The following is a 4,886-nucleotide window of genomic DNA, read 5'->3' as shown; positions in this document are numbered from 1 at the left end:
GTACACTTAGGAAGTGTTAGAATGCTCAAAACCCATCAGATCCTTCAATCAGAATACCCAGTTCTCCCCTACTTAGGGTTCGAACTACCACCTATTGTTGTTAGAACCAAACCATAACTCAAATCGGCTGAACCAGGTACAACCATCCCTGGTCTTGGAATGAATAATACATGCAGGATGATCTTCCAGATAAGGATCAAACAAATCCCAAGAGAATTCCTGAATTTTAGCTGAAGATCTCTAAAATTTCCCAATCATGGCCACTTTAACATTAAGGATTCCTTGTAAGAGCATAAGCCAACACCGGCTTACAATCCAAAATATGCCCTCCTAGCCTGCAATCCCAACCACCAATCTGGTACCTGACCTGCCTATATCCCAAGAACATAGACCCTTGATCACATCACAAAGCATGCATAACACATCGATCCACCCGCGCACTCTTGTGCTGACATACTGTCGCCAAACACCACGACCAACAGACCCCATGCTGGGTTGACATACTAAATCTGAAAATCGCAAGCCTGTTCACTCCTTCTCTGAACTCGGAGAACTGAAAGGGCATCACCCCTGCCACACATGGTGGCATTCCAAACCATCAATCAACCACTCACTTCCAGCTGTAATCACCGAACCGATCATAACAATCTTTTCCTTTTTGAGTCCCCCGACTCAATGCATGGCCTCAAACAACACCCTCGGGACCAACAAACTCATCGAGATCTACGCCATTCAACCCAACCCGATATCACCAATGGGGCCCAAAACAATTTCTAGACCCATCCTCATGTGAGATTCTCGATCTCTATCTCCCAGCATCTCAGATACACCTTCGTCCTGTCCTCCCACTCTCGAGAGTGGCTAATCATTCCTCATGTTGACCTACTATGAACTGCACCGCTCATGAAACTTCCACCAGCCCTGCAGCCTCTCGTGCATGCTAATCATCCATAACGTCGGATACCATAGATAGTGAATTCTTGACTCTACTCTAAGTCCTTAATCACACAAGAACAGGACGTAAAGCTAAATCAAACTGTTGAGAGAAAAAATTAAACAAACGTTAGTCACAAGATAATGTAATGCGGAATAATAAGTTAATCTCGAAGAATCTTGTTAGCTCAACAATAATAAGTTAGAAGAGTTAGATTGCAGAAATATAAAGGAAATAAATAGCAACAAGTTATATCAAGTAAACACCAAGTTGATTCATAACTAGGTTTGCATGCAAACACAAGTTAGTAAGTGCGATCAACTTAAAGTGAAGAAGGACTCAGTTTATCATAAGATAATAGAGAAAAAGATGAACGATCTTTGTATTTGAATATAAGTTCAGGAAGAGGTTCCTTCAGATGTGTAATACATGAAGAGGGAAGCTCTATTTATAGAGTCCTGAAAGTTACAATGAAGATTAAACAAATATTACACTACTGACTTCAACGACCATGGAAGGTTCACTGGATAATACAAAGAAAACACGTAAATTCAGTTAAAGTAAAAAAAGTCTTCACACATCATTTATCTCTATGGTAGTTCTTTACGTCTGCAGTTCACAAAGCAAAAGCAATCTCCGGTTTGATATCCATTCTACGGTACCACCAAGTCTTCAAGTCTGTGGTTCCTTAGCTGAAGAGGGTCACTTTTTGTTTCAACAATTTCCCCCAAAGTGACCTATCGGCTAATTTCTTCATCTGTTTATTTTGAGGAACCGGATGATAACCCACCAGAATTTTCTCACTTCAAACAGCCACTAGATTCTTCTAGACATTTCAAACTTGACTTCATGAGTAGTGTGTTTCGATCTTTGCACCGAAGCCAAAGAGGTATCCAGTTGCTTCTGCGTCAGTCGATGGACTTCGGTCACTGGTATGAAGAACTTGGGACCAACTTGAGCCTTCTTGTAAACAACCCCTGGCTCCGGGTAACTTGTTGCTCCAAGGGACATGTCTTTAAATCCTTCAGTGTAGTCTGGCACAGGTTCGAATGGAGGAAATTTGAATTTGTCAGCAAGAACTGGGTGTATTTCAGCATCAATTTTTCCAAAATCACAAAATAATGCCTTACAGAAATCACAGGCCCTTTCATAAGCAATCTTCAACTTTGGATACCTTTCAGCCTTAAGCTGAAACACCCGAGCTATCAAAAATATTTCTTCGGGGTTCATGTTAACAAAATCCGTTTGGGATCTGACATACTCACTGTTTCTTCTAGTCAGGGTGTATTAAAAAAAATCCAATTTTCATCAATTTTTTTGACTTTGTAGTTCTTTACCTCGTCTGGTCTATCGTTGGACCAGATAAGCTTGAATTTGGAACCATGCTTGGCGTGGAAGAGATTTAAACGTTCGAACTCCATTGGGAGTCTTCTTTCATCCAGGAGATTGATATCAAAGACTGAAATACTGGAAAGTATTTAGAGTTGGGAGAAATTGGGATGTCCCAATAACCATCCGATAGGGGTTCAACATAAGTGAGGTGAGGAACATAGTCAGCATCGAGGAGTCTTCGGGTTAGATTCACCTATGAATTAATCAGGGTCTCGTCAAAATTGGTGTCGAACCCTTGTTCCTTCCAAATTTCATCCGAAAATTTGGCTGCTTTCTAGTCACGTTTCTTTTGAGCAATGACTGGAGAGTCATCAAAATGATCCGAAGACATGATTGACGAGGAGAGTGTTCATAGATTGATTTTTGGGGAGACTTTTTTGGTGAGATATCAAACCAGAGATTACTTTTTCTTTGTGAGCCGCAAACCTGAAGAACTACTATAGAGATGAATGATACATGAAAACGTTTTTTACTTTAACTGACTTTATGTGTTTTCTTTGTATTATCCAGTGAACCTTCCATGGTCACTGAAGTCAGTAGTTTAATATTTGTTTAATCTTCATTGTAACTTTCGGGACTCTATAATTAGAGCTTCCCTCTTCATGTATTACACACTTGAATGAACCTCTTCCTGAACTTATATTGAAATATAAAGATCGTTCATCTCTATCTCTATTATCTTATGATAAACTGAGTCCCTCTTCATTTATATTGAAAAATGGTGTCGAACCCTTGTTCCTTCCAAATTTCATCTGCAAATTTGGCTGCTCTCCAGTCACGTTTCTTTTGAGCAGTGGTCGGAGAGTCATCGGAATGATCCGAACACATGACTTCTTGTTATGGTGAAGTTGATTGATGATGAGAGTGTTCAGAGATTGATTTTTGGGGAGACTTTTGTGGTGATGTCTGAGGAGTTGGAATTTTGTTGTGCTCTTCGGTGTTCTCTACGGTAGGAGGTTGATTTCTTGGAGAAGATTGAGAATGATGAATAGATAGAGTTTTAGACTTTAAAGACTCATTGTCACTTCCCCCTTTTGAGGAAGCAGGCTCCTATTGCTCCTCAAACCATTGTTTTAAACCATCGATTTTCTCAAATGTATCATTGAACTGGTTTTTCATTTGATCACAAATATCTTGGTTGGTGGGGGTTTGTTACTTGAAGAGGAGTTGATAAATCTCCTTGGTGAAGCAGAGAATTTCATTAACACTTAGGTTTGCGGTGAGTGATCTTCTTAGTCCTTTGATGGTGTCTTGATGGACTGCATACCCTGATTCATATGCAGTGTGGTTTTCCTCAATAAGCTTCATGGAGTTGCTTTCTTGAGTTTGTAGTGTCTGTTGGAGCTCATCTTTCAACTTCTTGACTTTAATGATGAAAGCGTCAGCTTTGGACATAAAATCCCTATGATCTACGGTTCTTCGATTATCAAGTTCCCTTATACCCATTTCCACTCTAAGAATCATCTACTCTGCGGCCAACCTTTCCATTGTTACTAACCTTTCAACTCATTCGATGAGCGACTGCGGTGTTAGAATGTCAGTGCTCTGCGGTTCTTTGGTAGCGACTGCTGCCAAAATCTGATCTACTTTGCCTTGAAGACTGAGGAATTCTTTCCTTGAGACAGCTATCTTCTTTTTCTTCTTGGGCTTAGGCTTCGAAGTGGAATGTTGAGATCCACTTGATTCGTCATCGTCAGTTACCAAGATAAAATCGTCTGAGGGAATATGTTGTTGAATATCGTCGAGGTTGTCATCATCAAAACGGAACATGGGTGCTGAACTGATTTCGATTGTGGTACCTTCATCATTTGAGTCTTGAGCTCCGTCATTTTGGGGAGGGTTAGAACGGCCAACCATATTCTCCGTGTTTTTAGCTTTTTGAATAGTAAGCTACATTGAAGACATCCATTGCTGAATTGCCAAAATATCGTGAACAGTTTTGGCATTGTTGAACATTGTAGCCTAGTATTTTGCTACAAGTTGAAGAGCTTCTTCCTTTTGATGTTGCTGTTATACCTGTTGTGCCTTTCTTGCTTTCAGTGTTCTTTGAAAAGCTTCAAATTTACGTAACCATGACTCTGTTGTTGGATGATATTGAGTCCAAGAGTCATCTGAAGCATAACTGTCAAGTCCTTGGTGCACCGAGGTGTCCCTCAGGTTCATGGATCCGTGCACGTTTGTGCTCACCATGCCTAAACCGCTTGGCTATAATGTAGGCGGTACAGGGTTTCCAGAGCTTCATCGGTCTCCTTGACCTAAAGTCAAGTGCGGCCTCTGCTCTATTCTGGAAAGGGCTGAGAAAGAAGTGTCATGCGGTGCAACATGTGTATCCAATGTTTGTGTGACTTGAAGGAAAATGGAGTGCAACTCCTTGGGGTTCAAAAATGTGCAACCGTGATGCCTTGGAGACCTTAGGGTGACTCATAACAATTGGATCCACTTGGGTTCCAATTGGGGGTCTGTCTCCATCATGACATGAAACAGATACACTTTCTGTATCTGAGTGGTGAGTTGGGGCTCTTTTGGGTGAGTCTGTGGTGACTCGAATGGCTGCGGGATT

The sequence above is a fragment of the Lactuca virosa genome, chromosome 7, assembly GCF_052849685.1.
Source record: "Lactuca virosa cultivar CGN04683 chromosome 7, Lactuca_virosa_CGN04683_v6, whole genome shotgun sequence".
Classification (NCBI taxonomy): Eukaryota; Viridiplantae; Streptophyta; class Magnoliopsida; order Asterales; family Asteraceae; genus Lactuca; species Lactuca virosa.
The sequence above is the reverse complement of the archived record's forward strand: the minus strand, read 5'-3'. Positions refer to the sequence as shown.